Raw genomic sequence first — 12,521 nt, forward strand, 5'->3', positions numbered from 1 at the left:
GGGTAGTTTAAAAATTGTAATCACATGCTATGTTTCAAACGTTTTATGCTTTGATGTGTATACATGGAAATTTTCTCCCCAGACCTCCACTTATAAGGTGCTTTGCCCAATCAGACTATTCCAGTCAACAAATGGAAATAAATAAAATCAATAAATGGATTATGCATGATTATTATGGTTATATGCTATAACAACAATCCTGCAGCATCAATAAAACCAGAAGCATATCTTAATGAATGCACATTGTACTTCTCTTGCATTGATTCATTTTGATATTTCTAAGAAATAATTCTATTTGACACCTTTAGTCAAGCAACAAATTAAAGAGATGACTATGAAAATCAGTATGAATTAAAATGAAATAAAGTGTAATTGAACATGAAGGCTTATGAAAAGCTACATAAAAATTTAATTGTAAGTGATAAACTAAAACAACATGAAGAAAAATCAGGACACATGTCCACTGTACAAATAATGAATGGAAATATTACAGAAAATAAAAGTAAAGGCACTTAAAATTATAATTAAAAAAGACAAACTGCTCAAAAGAAAAAAATGATGCAAAAACTGCATGGAAGAAGTTATAGTGTATTCATTCCACAAGGCACAGAGATTTTAGATTATTGTAAAATAAGTCTCACTGGTTGTTCTTAAAGAAAAAAAAGAGATGTGTAGACCCTCAATAAATAAGCATACTGTGTCGAAGCAGTATATTTCATTAGGTTTATTGGATCATTGTATGTTTTAGCACAGTCCAGTCTGTTACACCCACTGGATAGAAAGAAAGAAAGAAGCTTGGGGAAGTGAAAGCAAGCTATCTACTCCCCTTGAGTATTATAACCTACTCTGAGGTTGTGTAACTTCAGGGTAAGCTAAAATAATAGCCATGATGGATGGGTAGATGAACAGGTTTATGTAAGTTCATACCAGGGTTACCATGTACAGCTCTGCTTGATGTTGGAGGTAATCATTATTAAGTGCTCATGAAGGGTAAAAAGATCTTTTAAGTGTATCTAGTTAAAAATACAGTATATATGGCTAGACATCCTATGGTCCTTGGGATTGCTTGTCTAGTGTTTTTCCTATGTTCTTGTTCAGTGGAAAGGATGTAGGGATATGGATTTTGCTGAGACCTATTGCAATTACATAAACAAAAATAACACATTTTTTTCCTAAAGTGTAATGTTCAATGACTATTTTACTCCATTCCACATTTCTAATACCCACATATATTTTCCTTATCCAGGAAACACCCCACCCCACCCCTGAGTGACACTGATCATTGGCATGACAGGGTCTATTGTCAGCCATCGAATGGGCTGACCATCGAATAGCTGAACATCGAACAGTAAGAAAGTTCAATCAGTGAACTTTCATTTTGACAGGGTAAGTAACTACTTGTCCAACAGTTACTGCAGTAACACATAAAGATGCTGCATTACACAGCTGCTTTGCATAGTATCAGGTTACCATTGCAGCATTTGATTGGTGTAAATTGGCATAATCCTATAGTAAATTAAACAAGCTACATCATTTGGCTACATTATGCTTTACACACTTCCTAGTTACCATGGCATCATATGTTTTGCATAATCTGTCATGATCTAGTTGTATATAAACAAGCCACATAATGCAGCTGCGAGGCGAGGAGCTGGGGACCGCGGTATTAACGGAGTATGTGAAGGAACATCTGGCCTGACAATGTGCTCCAAGTGACCAACAAAACTGTGAATAGACAAAATAGCATAAAAGAGGCTGCTGAAGCAGTAAGATTATTACTCTAGGCTGACCTCAAAGAAATGCACTGTTCGGTTGTCCCTGTGTTGTACAACCCACTATTTTTAATAGTCACATTTGTTCACTACAGCTTAGCAGAATGTTCAGTTGATTTCCCCTGTGCATTACTCTACTAGGATCATTATATCTGCATAAAGAAAGCAATAAATAGCACTGGTGATGGAGCTTAACAAATCTCACTGTTCCAGTGTTAATACTACTGTATATTGCAAATGTGCATAATGGATATGCACGGATTTGTGCGTTATCATTTGTCTCCATAAATCCCAGTGTTCGTCATTTCAGTTGAATATTAAACATTCACATGACATTTTTAGAGGCTGATATTTCAACAAACAAAAAAAGAGCTGTTGAATAAATCTAAATTTCTGTTATTATTACTACTGAATGCTCGGCATGTTTTTTATATTTGTAAATGCTATATAAGATGCTTGTGACATCAAAACAGAAAATAATTACTTTGACTCCCTCACAAGAAGCTGTAGAATTCATAACTGACTTGAAGGTGAAGTTTATTGAAGTAATAAATGTGCATTTAAATTGTAATTACCTGTTTTGTGAAATGTGACCCTGCTAAATTCTAAAACTCATTAGAGAATGGGCTTACTGTACATCAGTACTCTGGCTGGAGAAAGAGCGTTCTCCAGCAGGTATTAATTTACAAGTAATGCCTGGTGGAAAACACGTCCATCACTTCACGGCAGCATATCAAGTCACTGTGGAGCTTGTACTTTGAAAACGGAATGGCTGCCATTATTTTACACTCGCTAAGCAACGCTTCTTCTGTTTAGCGAGTGTAAAATATATTAAAACAAAAAAGAAAAACAAAAGTGTATGTGCATTTATGTCTGTGTGTGTGAGTGTATGCGTAAGTGTGAGTGATTGCGAGAATGATCGAGCCTTTATTTTACACTCGCTAAGCAGTCCTTTTGCTGTCTAGCGAGTGTACAATCTAAATATAAAAGAAAAAGGTGTGTGTCTGTGTGTGTTTCTGTTTCTGAGTGTGTGTTTATGTTTCTGTGTGTGTGTGTGTGTGTGTGTGTGTGTGTGTGTGTGTGTATGCGTGTGTGTGTGTGTGTGTGTGTGTGAATGCGTGCATGAAAGCGAGGTGTGTGTGAGTGAGAGTATGAAGAGTGAGAGCGATCCAACACTGGCGGCAGCAATCAAGAGGTTTACATTTATGTACGGCTCTCCTCTTCCATAAATTAATAAAAGGTAAAATCAAGGGGAGTAACAGCTCAAAATAGGAGCATATTCCTCTTTATAAAAAGCTGCAATAGGACTTGTGTTAGCATACATTTTCTGAAGGGCGAGGGTGTGTGAGTGGTGGGGGTGTGTGTGTCTGTGTGACAGAGGGAGAGACAGAGCTTGTAGCAGCAAATAAGAGGTTTGTGTACCTCTCCATCTTTTATCTCAAGAAATGTGGATAAACATTGAAATAAAGGTGGAACAAAAGCTCCAAAATAGGAACAGCTTTTAAATAAATAAAGAAGTAAGTTAAAGAACAGGATTTGTGTTAACATGCATTTTCTGAGGGAAATAAAGTCTGAAAGTCAAATGTATGTTATTATTTAGTGACTTCAATCCCCAAAACATTTTAGCAGTAAGGGACCAAAAATTAAAACAAATATCTAGATATTCTTTTTAAAAATGTTATATTTTGGATGTAAAATGCTTCCTCTAACACCATTTACATATACTACATGAACTTAGAAACTTTAGGTAGAGGAACTATTTTACATCCAAAATATATTAAAAAAATATAGTAATAAAACAGATATATATATATATATAAGCAAGTAAAACACAATACTGCCCTCCAGGGTGTGTGTTAATGTGTAATTAATGCCCTTCCAGGGGTATAGAGGCCCTTGGCCTGCAGTGTTGGGCCTCACAACAACAGCCCTGAGCGGACATTATTACACAGTAACACACACCCTGTCAGGCATTATTGCTTGTCTCTGCTGATTTCCTATCTGTAGTATGGGTAACTAATGCGTTTTCAGAACTGTAGGATATAGCTAAAGAAAATATGGAAACCATTTTTCTCTCTAACAGCTTTAATGGGTGTAGAAATCTGATTCTAAAGACAGATTTGAGTCATATCCTGAAATTATGCCTCTGTATGTCAACAAAATGACAATCACTAAGCTCATAACATAGATCTGAACCTTACTTGCATTAAAATTGAATGCCTGAAGCAAACAGCCAGTATTTCACCTTTAATTCTGCATGTATTACAAGAGGAAGGATGAAGCAGCAAGTAATTATCTTTCTAGACAACTTTGTCATTAATATAGCCTAATGGAATACAGTGTTGCATCTACTAGGCTTTTTAACCAGACAGTTTGCTCTACTCAAAACTGAGCAGAGTTACAGCAGTATTACATATGCATGTTTCCTGTGACACAGTATTACATATGCATGTTTTCTGTGATGCAGTATTCCATATGCATGTTTTCTGTGACTCAGTATTACATATGCATGTTTCCTGTAAAGCAGTATTACATATGCATGTTTCCTGTGACTCAGTATTACATATGCATGTTTCCTGTGATGCAGTATTACATATGCAAGTTTCCTGAGACTCAGTATTACATATGCATGTTTCCTGTGATGCAGTATTACATATGCAAGTTTCCTGAGACTCAGTATTACATATGCATGTTTCCTGTGATGCAGTATTACATATGCAAGTTTCCTGAGACTCAGTATTACATATGCATGTTTCCTGTGATGCAGTATTACATATGCATGTTTCCTGTGACTCAGTATTACATATGCATGTTTCCTGTGATGCAGTATTACATATGCATGTTTCCTGTGACTCAGTATTACATATGCATGTTTCCTGTGATGCAGTATTACATATGCAAGTTTCCTGAGACTCAGTATTACATATGCAAGTTTCCTGTAAAGCAGTATTACATATGCATGTTTCCTGTGACTCAGTATTACATATACATGTTTCCAGTGATGCAGTATTACATATGCAGGTTTCCTGAGACTCAGTATTATAAATGTATGTTTCCTCGGACTCATTATTACATATGCATGTTTCCTGTGATGCAGTATTACATATGCATGTTTCCTGTGACGCAGTATTACAATTGCATGTTTCCTGTAGCGCAGTATTACATATGCATGTTTCCTGTGACAGTGTAACAGTTTGCAGTTTATATGACTACTATCCTAACAATTGCAACTATGAAATAAACAGCTAATTTTTTATTTTAGCAGTAATGAGTAATAATATACCAGGGATTACATAAAATGTCTGGTTAGATGGGTCCTAAGAAATATGTGTTAATAGAACATGCTTAGGTCCCGATTAAACAACAAATAGAATGTGCAAGATTTTATCAAGCAAAGCTGCAAAGTAACTAGAATTGGTGTCTGTGTATTATGATTGACTGCGTTTGGTATCATATAATGTTTGAATGTAGCTATGTATGCCGTATTTGTCACTGTTCCCCTTTCAGGTTCATTCATTTATACTTCAATTCATGCATAAGCTGAACTATAAAATGTAACACAGTATGGGTTGTCTTGTTGCTTCGGTGTTGAATGTGATATCATAAGTGCCTACCTTCAACTCACGTATGATATGCACACTAGTGACTTTTACAAGGAAGATTTCCTCGGTGCTCTGTTTACAGACTTGACCAAAGCCTCTTCTTGTTTGTCCTGTCAGTGGTCTGTTTCTGTGAAGATAATGCTTTACTTGCTTTCTCTTTATATTTTAATTAGGTTTCAGCAAGTAAAGTTTGCTTTCCCCTGCCTCCTCAAGTCTTCACTTTAAGCAAGACTTCCCTCCACAGTAAGCAGTCATTTAGGACCACTGCTGTTCAGCCCCTTCATGAGCTCTCACAGTCCCAGGCTAGGAAGTTTCTACACCCACCATATTATTATTTAATCAGTTCTCAACTGATTTCTTATTAGTTATAAATCGACATGCTTTCACTAAAATGGAGAACTGAGTCAATACAAACAAAATGCGCATGATTTACACTTCTCTACCTTCCCTCATTTCTTATTAATCAGTCATCACAGATGAAATTTCTTCATATTCCAGGTTAAGAACTCAACTCTTGAGACATCAACTTATCTTATTAAATACCCAAGGATCATCATGGACTTACATCTCTTAATTACATATCAATATTGCTCCACTGTTAGCTACAACAGTGACCTCTTTTTCAGGCACAGATAGTGGCCTGCCCTGGACGACTGCCATCTCACTGCACCATCTTGTGTTTTTTTATTAAATGACTAGAGTCATTCTCTGGGGTAACCCTGACAGCAATGACATGAAAAACATTTCAAAAAAGAATATGCTACCCAGTCATGGACTGTAACCACATTATTTATAGCCTTACGTACAACTTCTACTCCTAAACTTTGACCTGCCTCCTTACCAAACGAAAAAAATTACCATTCGCCACTTCAGCCTGGGAATTTCGATTTGACACTACATAAAAATCAACATGCAGATGCTTCAAGAAACTTAAAAAAAAGAATCATATCTAAATGCTGTCACATAGAACATTTACAAAATGCAACGTTCGGTAAAGAAATTAGCAATTATATATACATATATTTATATATATATATATATATATATATATATATATATATATATATATATATATATATATATATATATATATATATGGGTTGCCGTGCTATTTAAAAATCACTTCATACTAGAACAACTAGACATCTCACCCCCCACCTCAAACATATTGACCTCACCCTCACAAAATTAAAATTAAACCCAAGAAAATACAGCAACATTATAGGCTGCTATATCCCACCAGGCAACAATATTACCATCACGGAAAACCTTCTTGAATGGTTATATATCTCCCTACCCCAAGAAAACATCCAACTAGGTGACCTTAATTTAGACTGGCTCAACTATTCCAGTCAAACTCACTCTCCCACATTAACCTACATGGATTAGCCCAAATTATTACATCTCCAACTAGAACAGACAAAAGAACCAAACATCAATCCATGCTGGACTGGATACTTATATCCCATCCTTCTCTCATATTCCTAGCTGGATGTCTGCCTGACACTCTCAGCGATCACCAACCAACATTTCTACTAAGACATAAAACACCCAAAATGACCCAAGTAACAGTACGAGAAATCAGAAATAAAAAAAAACATTTTAACCTTAATACCTTCAACACAGACCTAAAAAGCTGTAACTGGACCCCCTTGAAAAAATTAGCATTCGACAACCCGGTCTCAAACTTTAATACAACCTTCATAAATATACTTAACCACCATGCCCCCAGCCCCCCAGAACCATTAGAATCAAAACTAAATAAAAGCTTTACTCAAAAATAGGAACAAAGCCTGGATACAATTCCATAAGAGTAAAACGCAAATAGACAAACAAAACTACCTTGAACTACACAACAAGGCCAAAAAACTTATTAAAACAGATAAAATCTCCTACCAACATATTCAAAATAAATATTCGAATAACCCCCAAAAATCTTGGGCAGCAATTAACTCTGTCTTACAGCCAGGTAAAACTTCCACCACCAATTCAAAAACAGAAAACAACTATGACAATATCCCCACACAATTCAAAAAGTTCTTTACAGAAACTATCCAAGCCCTTGCAAATAACCAAACTAGCATAAACACCCCCAATCCAACAAAATCATTGACACCAGTCAGCAATAGCCCCCACTTTAACTTTCATTCCATATCAACCAAGACCATACAAATACTTATCCGAAAACTCTAACCTACCACCCAAGCTGCCGACAAGATACCCACAGAATATCTACAACCTGACGCTGAAGCCATAGCTTATCCTATCACTATCCTAATTAATAAATGCATCTCCGAGTGTACAGTACCCCACCTATGGAAAATATCCCATATAATACCACTTCATAAAGGGGGAAACTCCTTTGAACTCAACAACAATTGGCCTATAGTTATACTATCCCCATTATCAAAAATTCTTGAGAGGGTAATTCACACAGAACTGATGAAATATCTCCAAGAAAACAAACTACTATGCACACAGCAACATGGCTTTAGACCCTTCCATAGCATATCCACTGCACTTACATCATTCACTAACACCATTAAAAAAATCACAGAAATAATGGACAGCTTGTATCGGCTACATTCTTAGATTTATCCAAAGCTTTGACATGGTCAATCACCCAAAACTCTTATATGCACTCTCGTCCCCAAACCTCAGTACCTCTTCAATTTCTTGGTTTAAGAGCTATCTATCTGGGAGACAGCATGCAGTAAAATGGCAAAACCAAATTTCCTCCTTGCTACCTGTTTCCCTAGGGGTCCCCAAGGCTCCATCTTAGGCTCTTTACTATTCACACTGTTCAGTAACCAACTTCCATCCAACACACTTAAGGCCTCCATAGTACAATATGCAGATGACACCACTATAATATGTGCAGCCCCCATGCAAGATCTCCTTCTCTCCCAAACACAAGAATGCTTCTCTTTAGCAGAGCCTTGGTTCACCAACCAAAAGCTCATTCTTAACAGATCCTAAACAAAATGACTCCTCTTTAGCTCACATAGATCCCTACCCCCCCACAGACAACTTCACAATCTCCTCCAACAACAATACCACTATTACCCCTCCCAATCACACCAAGCTGCTAGGTGTGGAAATAGACAATCACCTTAGATCTGACCTACACATTACCCAAACGATAAAGAAAGTTCATAAAAAAACGTGGACTACTCTATCATAAAAAACCCTTTCTCTCAAATCACTCAAAACTTACAATAGCTAGAACACACCTACTATCTACCCTACTCTATGCTTCCCATATTTTCACTAACCCTCATAAAACTGATCTAAACAAACTTGAATCCTGCTATAATAAGATAGCTAGATTTGCTACAGCCTCATCCTATAGAACACACCACTGTAAATGCCTCAACAAGCTTAACTGGCTAGAGCTTCCACTCATACTTCAAACCAATCAACTTTCACTAGCCCACAAAACAATATACCCCTCAGACAAAATCCCATCTCTACAACACCTACTTCTCCCTCACACCACTACAAGAACCTTAAGATCCAGCACCCATAATCACCTTCAGGTCACAAAATTTAACAATGAGGCAGGGAAAACCATCTATAGCCACTCTATCTCTAAACTCTGGAACTCCCTACCTGCCCACTTAACGTCCAACAACTCTATTGCTCAATTTAGAGTCCTTAAAACTCCTTAAAATTCACTTTAGGAACAACAGGCGATGCTCCTGTCTCACCACTGGATAATAATCTATAATCTAGAATATTGCTAATCTCACAGCTTGTCTTGTAACTACTGAGACTGACTCTATGTATGCTTGTCATGTTTAGGAACATGATATGTACGGGCTTAGCTGTTGTACCCATGAATCACTTTGAATGTATACTAAACACTGTCCTTTAGTTCACAATGTTAGCCTGCCTGAATGTATGTTACATGGAATGCCTGAAAATGTTTAATGTATTTGCTGGAGCTTTTCTCCGCGGGCCTCCACTGAAAATGAACTCATATCCAGTCGGACTGTCCCAGTTAACAAATGTAAAAAAAAATGAATCCATAATATATATATATATATATATATATATATATATATAAAGAGAGAGAATATATATATGTTCATAGGTTCATACTAGGCTATCTGCCCTAGGGCATTTATAAGCCTAGCCCGAGTGTGTGTGGCTTTCGACACCCCTTGGAATGAGAATACTATGCCCATTTAGGGTTTAGTTTACTGTGCCTCTGTCTAGTAGTGACACAGAGATGACCCCTGGGGTAAACCTACGATCTCCCATCCACTCGTCAAGATTTCTCTTGAAGAGAGTCAGTGAGGGGCTCTGCCTAACATGGACTGGGATTCTGTTCCAGAGTGTAGGGAGCCTCTGGGTTATGAATCTGTCCCTCCAGCATGTCCTATTTATTTCTGTGTTGAGGTTCAAATCTCTCGCTCTCATGGCTCTGGTGGATTTGGATTTTCTGAGGTGGAGCATGTCCATTAATTCCGGATTGGACATGGCTTTGTACGTCAGACATAGATCGCCTCTGAGTAGGTGGTATGCGACTGAATAGAGCTGGAGTTTCTTCAGCCGGGCAGCATATGACATATGTTTGAGACCCTTGATCCTCTTGGTGAGGTACTTTTGGGGTCTTTCTAACTGCTGCAGGTGTCGGGTAAGGTACATCCCAAATGAGGCATTGTACTCAATTATGGGCCTGAGTCTAGATGTGAATCCTTTCATGATAAGGTGGGTAATATAGAAGGTCTTCCTAACCACCTTGGCAACGTGAGTGTCAAATGAGAGGTTACTGTCAACTTGGGTCCCTAGGTCCCTGATTACTTCTTCCGTACTTAATGGATTACCACCTATGTGGTAATTTGTGGGTACTTTGTTTTTCCCAAAGGGTATGACTATACATTTTTTGGTGTTCAGTTTAAGGCCATGGCTCTGGCACCAGTTATCCGTTTCTATGAGGCCTTTCTGAAGGATGCTTGTGTCCGCTGGAGTATCAATTATGGCACCCAGTTTGCAGTCATCTGCGAACTTTGTTAGCCACAATCATCCTATGTTTGCTTGCACCTCGGAAAAATAAATGCAGAACAAGAGGGGTCCCAGGACCAAGCCCTGTGGGACACCGCTTGTGACTGGCTTAGAGTCTGACATGGCTCCAGCAATTCTGACCTTGTGAGTTCTGTCCTTGAGCCAGTTTGCAACCCATCTTATGACATATGGGTTTACATTTAAGCTGGTGAGCTTGTCTATGATGCCCGAGTGGGGTATTGTGTCGAAGGCTTTTGCAAGATCAAGATAGGCTGTGTGAACTGCCTTACCCTCATCAATGGCCTTAGTGACTGTTTCAAAAAAGTTGACCAGGTTCAAAAGGCAGGATCTGCCCTTGACAAAGCCGAATTGGGTAGGATCCAGTGTCTGTAGGTCCCCAATGTCTTTGTTTATGAGTTTCATAATGATCCTCTCCATAGCTTTGCAGACCAGGCTCGTCAAGCTTATGGGGTGGTAATTTCCAGGGTCTGTAGAAGCACCTCCTTTGTGGAGTGGGACCACTGTTGCTGCACGCCATTCTTTGGGTACGTATCCTGTAGTAAGGCTAAGATTAAACAGCAGCCTTATGTGCGGGTTTAGTTCCTCTTGGAGTTCATGTAGCACGCAACCCGGGGCACCGTCTGGTCCCAGTGATGCTGTGTTTTTAGCTTTGGAGAGGGCGGCTCTCACCTGGGCATCTGAGATGTCAGGGAGGCTACACTCTGCTGGGATAGATATTTCTCCTTTTGGGGGGAGGGGGGAGAGAAATTTGCACTGAACCTGTCTGCCAGTATGTTGGCAATGTCTGTGGGTTCAGTGTATTTTTTGTCACTTTGGACTAACTCTGAGCATATCTGGGAGTTTTCACCCAGGTTTCTAATATAACTAAAGAAGGCCTTGTGATTGTCTTTAGTGTCTTTTGCGAATTTTCTCTCGAAGTTGGCCTTGGATGATTTTATGAGTGATCGTAGTTTTTTGCTAGTACTGATCAGAGATGCCTTCCCTTTTGGGGATTTTGCTCTGTCATGTAGTAGCTTCCTCCTCCTGTTGTAAAGCTTGTTTATGGCTGGGGTCCACCAGACAGGACGCTACCTTTGGGGGAATGGGTCTTGGTTTTATTTGGGAATGCATGATCCATGCATTCTTGAAGGTGTCCGTAGAAAGTGTTTATAAAGGATTCAGCGGTGTGGGCTGTGGTTTTCACTGGCCCAGGGGCCTTGAAGGATACCACTTCAGTCTTAAGAAGCGTGAAGTCAACTTTTGAGAAATTCTTCACTGTGGTCTTTTGTGCTGGGAGTGGGGGTGGGATGTGGATTTCCAGTGAGATTAATTCATGGTCTGATCTCACCAATGAGGGGCATACTTCCGGTGTGGAGCATTGTGTCCCCATGTTTGTGATGATCAGGTCTAGTATATTATCTCCTCTTGTGGGAGTGGTGACTAGTTGTTCCATCGCATTTGAGTTTATGAATTCTAGGAACCTTTGGGCTAGGGTGTTGGGGCTTGAGTAATGCTCCCAGTTTATGTTTGGGTAGTTGAAGTCTCCCAATATGATGGTATTTGGAGAGACATTCATACTCTCCAGTGTCTTCAGGAAGGCTGAGTGGGGTTCCTGAGTTTGAGAGGGTGGTCTGTAGCATGCTACAAACTGTAGGGCAGTTTTGCCTATGGTTAGTTGCACCTGGATGGTCTCTGATGCTTCGTGCGTTGCCACTAACCTGGAGGTGTGGGTATCTTTGATGAATATGGATACTCCCCCTCCTTTTGTGGTTCGGTCCAAGTTTTGAAGCCGAAAAGCATGATATGAGGTATAACCTGGTAGTGCTGGGGTGCTCTCAGGAGCCTTGAACCAGGTTCCAGTCACTGCACAGACATCAATGTTCTGCATACTGAGGAGGGCTTAGAGAGCGTGCATCTTGAGGTTTAGACGTCTGGCGTTGAGCAGCATTACCCTTAGTTTTTTTCCACTTGTGTTTTCTAGGGAGGTGGGTTTGTCTTTTGAGCCTTGCCTAAAAAAGGCACTGTGGGGGTGGCAAGAGCCTTGGCCAATATCCGGAAGCCCAGGGGTGACAAGTGCAAGCCGTCCCTTGCGAAGCATAGAGCATTAGGACACGCACACACACACACACACACACAC

General features: G+C 39.2%; 1 protein-coding gene across 1 annotated transcript in view; it reads right to left on the reverse strand.

The window, feature by feature from the left end:
* The window catches only part of FGF14 (fibroblast growth factor 14), a 906,834-nt gene that overhangs the window by 74,454 nt on the left and 819,859 nt on the right, over window positions 1-12,521 (reverse strand). The window lies entirely within an intron of this gene.

The sequence above is a fragment of the Protopterus annectens genome, chromosome 5.part0, assembly GCF_019279795.1.
Source record: "Protopterus annectens isolate FY-2018-M chromosome 5.part0, PAN1.0, whole genome shotgun sequence".
Lineage (NCBI taxonomy): Eukaryota > Metazoa > Chordata > Ceratodontiformes > Protopteridae > Protopterus > Protopterus annectens.